The sequence below is a fragment of the Phocoena sinus genome, chromosome 1 (genome assembly GCF_008692025.1).
Source record: "Phocoena sinus isolate mPhoSin1 chromosome 1, mPhoSin1.pri, whole genome shotgun sequence".
Lineage (NCBI taxonomy): Eukaryota > Metazoa > Chordata > Mammalia > Artiodactyla > Phocoenidae > Phocoena > Phocoena sinus.
The window spans coordinates 30,158,886-30,170,379 of record NC_045763.1 but is presented as its reverse complement, the minus strand read 5'-3'; the positions used below and the strand labels follow the sequence as shown (position 1 = coordinate 30,170,379).

The following is an 11,494-nucleotide window of genomic DNA, read 5'->3' as shown; positions in this document are numbered from 1 at the left end:
CCTTGATGCTTTGGAGTTCTGAATTTTCCTCATTATCTGGCTGGAATATTTCACTAATTTCAAACTAATGCCCCAGCTTTCCTGTTTTGATCCATGATCCCATTTGAAGATATAACTTTTAAATCATTGTGTTATGAAATGATATAAGAAGAACGAAACCAAAGCCATATGATCCAGAATTTGGGGGTTCCCTGGGAATTCATTGCAGCAGGCTATTGGAATAAGCATATTCCCACATCTTGAAAATAAAATATTTAACAGAGTATATTTTTGTTAGGAAGTTAAATGATCTGTATAATTAACTTTTATGTGTTAAAGGTTAAAAACAAAAGATGACAAATTTACTTTAAAACATCTAGGTATGCATTTTTCTGTGACCTTTGAGCAGATTCCACCCTATAGTTTTCCTTTCTCTGGTATCCTGGGCTAGCCACGTGGGCCAGTGATGTCGGTGTTAGCTGTGCTTTCTACGGTCTTTGCCCTTTCCCTGATCACTTAGCAATATCTAACCCTAATATTATTTTAACTATATATATATATATATATATATATATATATATATATATATATAGATGTGGACCATTTTTAAAGTCTTTATTGAATTTGTTACAATATTGTTTCTGTTTTATGTTTTTTGGCTGTGAGGCATGTGGGATCCCAGCTCCCCAGCCAGGGACTGAACCTGCACCCCCTGCATTGGAAAGCGAAGTCTTAACCACTGGACCACCAGGGAAGTCCCTAACTATATTGTTAATACAACTGGGCTCCTGGAAAAATAAAAAGTACTTATTTTCTAGTCACTATCTACATAATACAAAAGGCCTCAGTATCCAGTGTGTGCAGAGTGGGATGTGAATGAGAAGTGAGCTGACCCATCCTATGGAATTCTGGATGGCCCAGGATGAAGAGGCACTGGTTACTGAGCAGGCTAGGGGTGAGGGGTGGAATTACAAACTGGAGTATTTGTTGAGGATTCAATGTGGAGTAAATCATTGAATCCTCTCCCCAAGCCCTATTTCCCACTTCTGTGTACATAATGTCAGTACACAGAAGTCTCCAAAGACTATTTGGAGAAATTAAACCCAAGAAATTTGGAACTGAGGTTCGGCAAAATTAACTGAAGGCCTACAGGTGAAATAATTCTACCATCAGCCTTACCTCTCTCTGCTTAGTGTGCAGACCAGCTTAATCCCCAACAAGGTAGGAAAGAAGAAGTATTTTCTCTGGAGAAACTGAATTGCCCTGGAGAAAAGACCTCCATGCACTGATTTGGGGAATCCACCAATGCAATGGCTAACTTCCTTCCTCATCACCTTAATATAAGCCTGTTGTGCATGAATCTTGCCAGGTCTCTGAATTTTCAGTCAGTTTTAAAACACAGGCAATCAAATGTCACCAGACAAATGAGGAAAGCCTTCATCCTGAAAGAGAGAAACCAAGGTAAAAAAGCAAAACTGAATAAAGCAATCTGGGAGAAGCAGAGATAATATAGCAAACAGAAGAAAACTTCCCAAACTGCCACCAACCCAGTTCTAATAAATATTCTCAGAGAGCAATGAGAAGGTATTGCATCTCTAAAACAAGGACAAGATACTATAAAGATCTCATTGAAATAAAATGATAGTTCAAGTAAAAATGGGTGGAAGACCAAGTCAAAGAAATAAGACAAAAAGCAGAACAAAAAGATAAAGGTTTGGAAAATATGAAGATGGTGAGAAGAAACATAAAGAATAAACTCTAAAAATCCCACCTCTGACTAAGAAGTTTCCAGGAAGAAAGAAGAGAAGAAACAGGGAAGGAAACAGAGGAAAAGCTGTATGAAAAAATTTTCCCAAATGAAGGATGCCAGCCTCCTGATTAAAAAGGCCCACCTCCTAAAGAGGACACATCAGAATGAGAGAAGGAAGATCCAAGTTAAGGCACATTATAGAGAGGTTTTAGAACCTGGGATTAGGAGATTCCCTAAAAGCTTCCAAATATAAAACAATACAAAAGAATTCATATGCAAAGAACTAGGATCAGAATGACATCAGACTTCTCAGTAGCAACGTTGGGTACCAGAAAGCAGCTGAACAATAGCATCAAAAACTTTAGGGAATATACTTTTCAACCAGGAGTTTTATACCTTGCCAGGCTATCAGTCCAGTGTGAGGGCAGAATGAAGACATCTTCACCTAGCCACAGACAGCTTGCCTGCTTAAAACTCTTTCATAGAAAACATTGAGAAAATGTCCCAGCAAATCCTGAGTAATCCAAAAGAGGAGATGTCATGGCATCCAGGAAATAAGGGATTCAATTCAGCAAAGCACTGAAGAGAAGGAAGGTACAGTCTGACAGCAGAGAGGACCACCAGCGGGGAGTGGAGGAGGAGGTTGGAGATGAGTACGTGGAAAGAATTAAGAATATGCATATGGAAAATTTTGCAAGTGAAAGTAATAATTTTTAAAAACTACACAAAAGCCTGTACATGAAAGGATATGTAATTGTACACTGCTCAGCTCTGCAGTGAAACCACAAATAATTTGCTGTGTGATCATACTGTTGCAAACCCTTACATTGGCGAGAAGTCTTTCCTTTGCAAGTAAGTGAAAACTCAAAGTGGCTTAAGCCATAAAGGGAATTACAGTATTTTGCTCACATGATTGGCAACTTAGAAGGTAGTTTAGGCTCCAGATGAGGCTTGATCCAGGGTTTCTCTAAAATTTTTAATTTCCATCATTCCCCTTGGTGATATCTATTCAAAGTAATACCGGCTTTCCTTATGGGTGCAAGGTAGCTTCCAGTACCTTCTAGGGGTGTCTAGGGCTCAGTCCATCAGGGAGAGAATACTTCCCTAGGAGCTTCTGCAGAAAAACAAGGAAATTCTATCCCAGTTTCCTCCAGAAAGCATCTCATTGGTCAATATTGGGTTACATGCCTTCTCTTGATCAATCACTGTAGCTTGGGGGATGGGGTTTAGCCAATCAGGGCCCAGCCCTGTAGCCAGAGGTCATGTCAGTTTCCAAGGAAAGCGGTGACTGTGTAGGGGAACAGTGGGTACCCAAATGGAAATCAGGGTACAGTTAAAAGAGGAAAGAGAATGGAGGTTATGTTGCCAACAAACAGCAAATGTCTATTTTACAGCACCAATTATTTAACTAACAATTGTGAAATAGCTGGAGGGGGCCATACAGATTGGTGGAATAAAGGAGCCAAACCGACGTCCATCATAATTCAAAATCAATAGAGAACGTCTGAAATTTATGGATCAATAGATAACAGTTTAAACATATTATTTAGACACGTGGAGGGAACTAGTAGAAAAAACAACTGCAAGAGTTATAAAAGTCACTACATCTGGGCAGTTAGTCTGGGGATGGGGTGGAATAGGGCAGGGCATTATGATTTTTCATGAGAAGCATTTTGTATGATTTGATTTTAAAACTGTGTTCAAATGCATTACTTTGATTAAACATTTAAAAAATCTCCAAGCGGTCGTGAAAAAAACATGAAATTATATGAACTGGAAAAGCAGGAGGTTCCCGACTTTGCCTTGTGAAAAAGTACAAAAATTCAAAATGGCACCCCCAGCCATTTTTTAGTTAAATCCACATGCCATGGATGTGTGCAGCGTTCTGTGATTTCCTGCACCTCTAGCACACTGCTACATATCCCCGGGGAAGGGAAGAGTATGCCCTAGTTTGAGAAGTATAGATTAAGACACATCAGGACAAAGAATCTGAAAGGTTTTAAAAAGGAAAAACTCATGCTTTACCCTAGAGGAAAACCAAGGCCAGGTCCCCTGTGAGCATAACACAATACAACAATACAAAGAAGAGGCTAAAAAGATGCTGGCTTTGGGGTGCTGTCAAGAGCTCTGCCCTGGCAATCTTCTTTCAATGTGGGCCAAACTCTGTTACATTGTCCTTCCTTTTGTCACAGACAGTTTCACTTCTTGTATTGTTTCTCCTTAGACCATACATGCTGCTCCAGCAACGCTCAAAGGCCTTTTCTTTAGTTTGTGTCACCAGCTTGATCGAAAACTGTTCATTCCTCCTGGGACCCTGGACCCAGCAGGGTAGCATCATGTAAAGAGACATATCTGGAGCACTGGGGCACACATACAGGATGGCCCCCTTGGGAAGACTTAGGTGTGAAAGGACAGACCACAAAGACAGAGAGTAGTTTAGGCACTACAGTCTTTCCCGGCTGCCGTGTTTGATAACCTCCAAATTATAAAGGCGAACCCCATTATTGATGACAAAGAGTAACCAGATAGGGTTCAGTTTTAAAAACGAGTGACTTTCTGTCTCAACAAGGGGAGACTTGTATATAACTTGAGGGCAAATTACGTCCAAATTTAAGACAAATCCTTTCATGGGACTTTCGGTTTCACAGCCATAAGGCAAAACATTCTTTGCTGAAATGGCATCTTGGGAGCAGTGAGGAATTCAGCTGCTCTTCACGATGGTGCTAAGGCTATGTCTTCACTTTGGGTTGAGTTAGCATGTCTGCAGATCATGGGAAGCAGAGGCCGAAAGTCTTCCTCCCCCCCACCCACACCTACCTCGGCCCCCTCTTGCTGGACCCCAGAGGAGACTGGGACGGGGGTGAGGATCTTAACTGACGTAGGGAAGGAAGATAGAGACAAACAATTCTGTTGTGGAAAGGGAACTGGTGGTTCCAGCGATGCAGCCCAATGGAGCCCAAGGAGGAAGATAGCCCTCTGTACTCTAATTCCCTTTTGCTCCCCCTAAGGCTTCAGTAAAATTTTGTTAAATGTTACCATCTGGTTTACAATCTGGTTTCTGTGCTTGGCGGGAATTTGGGATGGGACTTTTAAGAGAGTAGAAATAATCCAGAGAAATGCAACACAGGAATGAAGGAACAAGTTGACCAAAAGTCAGACAGCTACTTAATGTTCTAGCAACAACCAGGGCTGCTTTGAGGGGACCTGGGACCTGGGACATGGAAGTATTCCTCAGGGATTTTCAGAGATCGTTGGGGAGAGAAACTGAGAAAGTGTGAGTCTTTCTTACAGTTAAGCTGTTTGGGGACTCAGACTATCGCTACCTAGATTTTCAGGGGATGATTTTTGGAAGGCTGTAGAACTTGGGAGCATGGAGGGCTTATTTTTAAGACCTTGAGTATAGTTGTGGGACAAACTAATGTCTTAACCATTTGTTTCTCTAGTTCAGTATTTTCCCAAATTCTTAATGGAGGGCCATATAGCCAATGAAGGATATCAAAGACCACAACCCACACAAATGCAGGAACAGCATTTCAATGCAGCAGGTTATCTGTACTGTACCCAATACTGCAATTGGACATACTCACTGATCCAGTTCAGACTGGACAATTCCCACGAGCTCAAGCCTCATTCCCAACATTTCAGCGGAAATCCCTGACCTGCTTAAGTTTGAACTCATTCATATTACATTCACTAACTTCGACCCCCAAATTATTACCAGCAATTCTCACTGACTCCTGGGAAAACCTTGGAGTCCTTTTTCAAGGGGGCGGGGGGAACAGAAGCAGAAAACCACAGAGAATTAGAGAAAAGCAACCAACCTTTCCTTCTTTCGAAATAAATATCATTTCAGTCAGAATATCAGATTCTTTGCATGAGCCAGACGTTTAATGCCCACATTGGAATTTTGCATTTTGTGTGGACGGCACACCCCTCCCACAGCATGGCAGGTAAGATATTTATTTACTGGTAAAAATCCAAAACCCACAGAAAAAACCAAACTCACACAAAACTTCTGATTCAAATTGCCGTTGTGAAATAAGAAAACCCTGAGCTAAGGATTGCATCCAATTAGCATTATGTTAATGGAACCCCAAATTTGTCTCCCCGATTTCATTGATTGAATCTCCAAGTTTTCACCCATCATTTTGCTAATACACAGAATGCTGGCCCCAGAGAGGGCTGAGTTTTCAGGGAAGTGGCCCCAGCCACCTGGAACCCTCACAGCAGGGAGTCCCTCCCTGGTGGCTTCGGAGCAGCTGCTCTGAGCGCCAGGAGGAGAGGGGTTCCACGGGGGGCTGGGGAAGCCCTTAGCAGATGGTGTTTCTTCTTTCCCTCTCTTGTTTAGAGCAGAGATTCCCCCGGGGTTACCGGCTCTCAGCAGCTGAGCTTTGGAGTTTGATCTCCTCTTTTCTCTCTGACCCTCTAGCCCACAAAGGCCGGAATCTCTTGTGGCTAAAAAATTTATAAGAGCCTAGTCCAGGCGTTCAGTGGGAGGTGGGAACTTAACAACGTTCCAGCACTGCCTTTGGTATCAGAGAGCCTGACTTAACTGTTTATCCTCTGTATGACCTTGTGCGAATGATTCCAACTTGGACCTGAAACGCGGGGGTAACACAGTCCTAGCTCACGGGTGATGATTAATGAGGTGATGTGTGTGTAGCACTTGGCACACTGCCTGGCACAATGGTGGGCCTCCAATAAATTACAGTTATTAATATCACTTCCTGCTGGGAAGTAAGGAAACGGGAAATCATTTAGCTGAGTCTAAAATATAAAATCAGTACTTTCATATAAAAGTTAATTAATGATAGCAATTGTTAGGCCAAGACCCTGTTGGCTCTCATTTTTGGCTTGTCCTAGAGCAGAAACAGAAAAAAAAAAAAAAAAAACAAGACCGAATTGTGTAAGAACGTATTAACTCCCAGTTAATCAATACATAACTAAGGTATTCTTTGAAGCAGGCCTGAAAGGCAAAGTAGACATTTGACTGACAGACAAGGGGCCAGTCAGGATGGCAAATATGTCGTTGATATCCTGTACTCCCCTCCACTTCCTGTCCTTGCTGCACATCCCCTGCCTAGGGCAGACATCTTTAATCAATCATAGCATCCTATCTTGCTAAACCTGGATTCTGCCTTATGATAGTTTTCCTTCTTCCGCTTTTCTGTAGTAAAGTATTTTAAAGCAAATCTTGAATATTGCATCATTATAATCCTGCAGGATACAGTTCTTTAAAAAATGGATGTTTTCTTACATAACAACAAGGCATTATCTCAGCTAACAAAATTAACGACAAAAAAGATCCTTTGTATTGTCTAATACCAAGTTCATAATAAAATTTCCCTGACTGTCTCGAAATATTTAGGATTATGTTTAACGCAGCTGTGGACCAATAGTCAGAGTTTTTAAAGCGTGAGTCAGAAGCATCTGCGGGCTGCCCTTTGAGGAATGGAAAGGAGGGGTTTCTCCTACCGCTGGTTGGCTTTGCGCTTTCAAAAGCTTGTTCCTGGGGGTGGGAGCATCTATGGTCTATCTTCCTCTCTGAGGATTGCTAGTTCCTTGAACCCTTTGTTCTGCCAGGAAGCAAGGAGGCCTTCTTATAAATAGGACTCTGGAACTCTGGGGCCCCTAGGTTTTCCAGGGATGACCCTAGCTGATCAGGCCCTGCTGTGAGTGGTGATACTAGTAGGGGGTTGTGGGGGTCCTCAGCTCCCAGGAAGTTGCTGATCCTACCCTGGAGGGCTGGTCATGGGAGTTAGATCTCCCTCTGCTCAGGCTGTCTCAAGTTATCTATCTGTCCACTCTGCACCCCAGGGAGCAGGTGTCCTGTGTGCTTTGGAATCAACTGCCCGTGTGCCAGCAGGGACTGGCACGGATTTTCCATTTCCTGAGCATGTCTGTGAGGAGATTGGAGACTCAATTTCAGGATGCCTGGGCCTGCACAAAGGCAGTGACAATGGCTATTGTCTGGGAAATGGCCTACTGTGGAGGTGGGGTAGGGAGGCAGCAAATTAGGGACTGTCGATTCCTTCCCTGGAGAGCTGAGACTGTGCTCTGGCAGACAAAGGTCTGATTTAGTACAGGACACACTGAAGTCAGAGAGAACGTCCTGGGAGGAGCCATAGAGGATCTCCACTGAGACCCTTGGTCCTTAGGGTCTTGCTGAGGTTGGGGGCTCAGGTGGCAGGACAGGAATAGGAGCAGGACAGCCTAGTCAGGGGTTGCAAGGGTTCCTCGGAAACTTTGGGATGGAAAAAGAGATCTGAGGGTTTGTACATTGACTTCCCATTCTTCATGACACTGCTTTAGCCCTTCTAGGGGGAGTAGGACATAGATTTTTCCTGTTTCTCTCTCTTTTTTGTTTCTTTCCCTCCCTTCCTGTCTCCCTCCTCTCTCATTCCCTTTCTTTTATGTCCTCATTCATTCATTTATTCACTCATTTATCCAATGTCAACTGTCAAGGTTCTTCTTATATGTCAGCCACTGTGCCCGGAGCTTAGGATAAGATGGTGGAAAAGATAGACATGGTCCCTGCCCTCATGTGATTTACAGGTTAGGGGAGAGATGGACACCAACCGAGATAACACATAGATAAACTCAATGGTTACAAGTTGTAGTAAGGATTATGAGGAAAATAAAAGGGCTGAGATAGGACATTACACTGTGTTCTACCTACTAGTGGTGTCTGTTAAGCTCTGACCAGCTCCCTGCCCTTGTCCCTTGCTTCCCTCACAGGTGTGATTTCTTACCTTCCTCTGTGACCATTGGCTCTGTGTTGATCCAGCTGCCAGGGCTCCTCCCTGACCGCAGGCAGGAGGGATTTCAGAGCTCTGGGACAACCCTCTGGGACTCTGACTGCAGGTAATGTCTTGACCTTGAGCCCCAGACCTGTTTCTGTGCCAGAGAACCTGTCTTTTTAAAAATATTTCTAGGTTTTTATGGAGATATAATTTACATACAGTGAAACACACAGATCTTTAGTTCTGTCCGTTTTTGCTTCATGTGTTCATAAGCTCTGTTATTAGATGCATACATATTTGGAATTGTTCCGTCTTCTTGATTATTTGACTCTTTTTATCATATGAAAATTTCCTCCTTTCCTCTAGTGGTATTCCTTGTCTTGAATCTACTTCAACTGATATTAATATACCCTTTCTTTTAATTAGTGCATCTTTTCATTTTTAACCTCTCTGTGTTTATATTATTATTTATTTTTATTTAAGAATTTTTTTCCAGATTCATCAAATTTTAATATTTTGCAGAACCTGCCTTACCTTTCTCTAGCTATATTCATTTTTTTCTGACCCATTTGAGAGTAGATTACATACATTATGCTCTTTACCCCTTCAATGTTTCAGTATGCATTTCATAAGAACAAAAATATCCTCTTACGTCACCCAAAAAGTTAGCAATTTTAGAATATTTAACACTAATACAATATTTTAATCTAATCTACAGTCATTACTGCAATTGCCCCAAATCTTTTTTAAAAAATTTTTATGGAGTATAGTTGATTTACAATGTTGTGTTACTTTTTGCTCTACAGCAAAGTGCATCAGTTATACATATACATATATCAACTCTTTTTTAGATTCTTTTCCCATATAGGTCATTATAGAGAACTGAGTAGAGCTCCCTGTGCTATACAGTAGGTCCTTATTAGTTATCTATTTTATATGCAGTTGTGTGTATATGTCCATCTAAATCTCCCAGTTTATCCCTCCCCTCTCTGTGTTTTTATACTTAAAGTGTGTCTTATTATAAAAGGATATAATTGGGTCTTGCTCTTTTATTGTCAGATAATTTCTGCCTTTTAATTGAAGTGTTTAGTTCACTTACATTTAATATAATTATTGATTTGGTTGGATTGAAAGTACCATTTTGTTTTTTCCACTTTGTTATTTAAAAATTTTCTTCCCTCCTTTCCTTTTTCTTTTGGGTTCTTGAGAATTTTTAGTATTCTATTTTTATCTCATCTAGTTTTTTAAAAAATCTATATCTCTTGTTAAATGATTGTTCTAGCTCTCTCTTTCTGGACCTGGCTAAGGAGGAGGAGCCATGATGGGAGTTGACATCCAGCACAAGAAGGACCGAAAGTTTCCTCGCAAGGAGCCCAAGAGCCAGGACATCTACCTAAGGCTGTTGGTCAAGCTGTACAGGTTTCTGGCCAGATGAACCAACTTCACCTTCAATCAAGTTGTACCAAAGAGGTTGTTCATGAGTCACACCAACTGGCCACCTCTGTCCCTTTCCCGGATGATTTGGAAGATGAAGCTTCCTGGCCGGGAAGGCAAAAGAGCTGTGGCTGTGGGGACTATAACCGATGATGTGCATGTCCAGGAGGTGCCCAAACGGAAGGTGTGTGCTCTTCGAGTGAGCAGCTGCGCCCAGAGCTGCATCCTCAAGGCCGGGGGCTAGATCCTCACCTTCGACAAGTTGGCCCTGGACTCCCCCAAGGGCTGTGGCACTGTCCTCCTCTCTGGTCCTCGCAAGGGCCGAAAGGTGTACAGGCATTTCAGCAGGGCCCCAGGAACCCCGCATAGCCACACCAATCCCTATATACGCTCCAAGGGCCGGAAGTTTGAGCGTGCCAGAGGCTGATGGGCTAGCCGTGGCTACAAAAACTAACCCCAGATCCTACCATGTTATTAAAAAGATTTTGGATGCTAAAAAAAAAGATTGTTCTAGGAATTGCAACATGCATTCTTAAATTATCAAAGTCTACCTTGAGTTAATATTATTCCCCTTCACATGCAATGTAAGAATCTTACAACAGTAGATTTTAATTTCCTCCCTCTTTTGTTCTATTTTTGACATTTATTTTTGTTTTTACATATGTTAACTCCCACAATGTAGTATCATTTTTTGCTCTAAACAGTAGTTTTTCTTTTAAGGAAATTAAGAATTAAGAAAAATCTTTAACACTGACTCATACTTATTACTATTTCTGGCGTACTTTATTCCCTGATGGGGATCCTAGTTTCCATCTGGTACCATTTCTCTTCAACTTAAAGAACTTCCTTTAACATTTCTTATAATGCAGATCAGCTAGTGATGAATTCTCCCAGCTTTGGCTTATTTAAAAATGTCTCTATTTCACCTTAATTTTTGAAGGATTTTTTTTCTGAATATAGGCTTTTAGGGTGAAAGTTTATTTTTTTTCTAGCACTTTAAGTTCTCCTTGCCTTCTAACTTGTGTCTAGTGGTAAATCAGTGATAAGTCATATATTTTTATCTTCATTCTCCTATCTGTAGGCGTTTTTGCAGGGGAGAGGGAGCTGTTTTTCTCTTTTTTTTTTTCTGAAATTTTGTTATGTGCTTTGATGGTGTTGTGCGTGTTTGTGTGTGTGTTTACACTGCTTGGGGTTTGTTGAACTTCTTGGATTTGTGGGTGGACATATTCATGATATATGAAACTTTTTCAGTATTTTCAAAAATTAATATACTTTATTTTTAGAGCAATTTTAGGTTCACAGCAAACTTGAGCAGAAAGTCCAGAGTTTCCACATATCCCTTCTTATCATACACACACAACCTCCTTCACCATCAACATTCTGCATCAGTGTGGTTTATTTATTACAGTTAATGATCAACATTAACACTCTCTGACTTAAATCACAGCAAGATCTTTTTGGACCCACCTCCTAGAGTAATGAAAATAAAAACAAAAATAAACAAATGGGACCTAATGAAACTCAAAAGCTTTTCCACAGCAAAGGAAACCATAAACAAAATGAAAAGAAGACCCACAGAATGGGAGAA

The 11,494-nt window shown here is 41.3% G+C and overlaps 1 pseudogene; it reads left to right on the top strand.

Annotated features, from left to right (window-relative positions):
* The first annotated feature begins 9,773 nt into the window (after positions 1–9,773).
* On the top strand, positions 9,774–10,360 carry LOC116760518 (annotated as a pseudogene).
* The last annotated feature ends 1,134 nt before the right edge of the window (positions 10,361–11,494 follow it).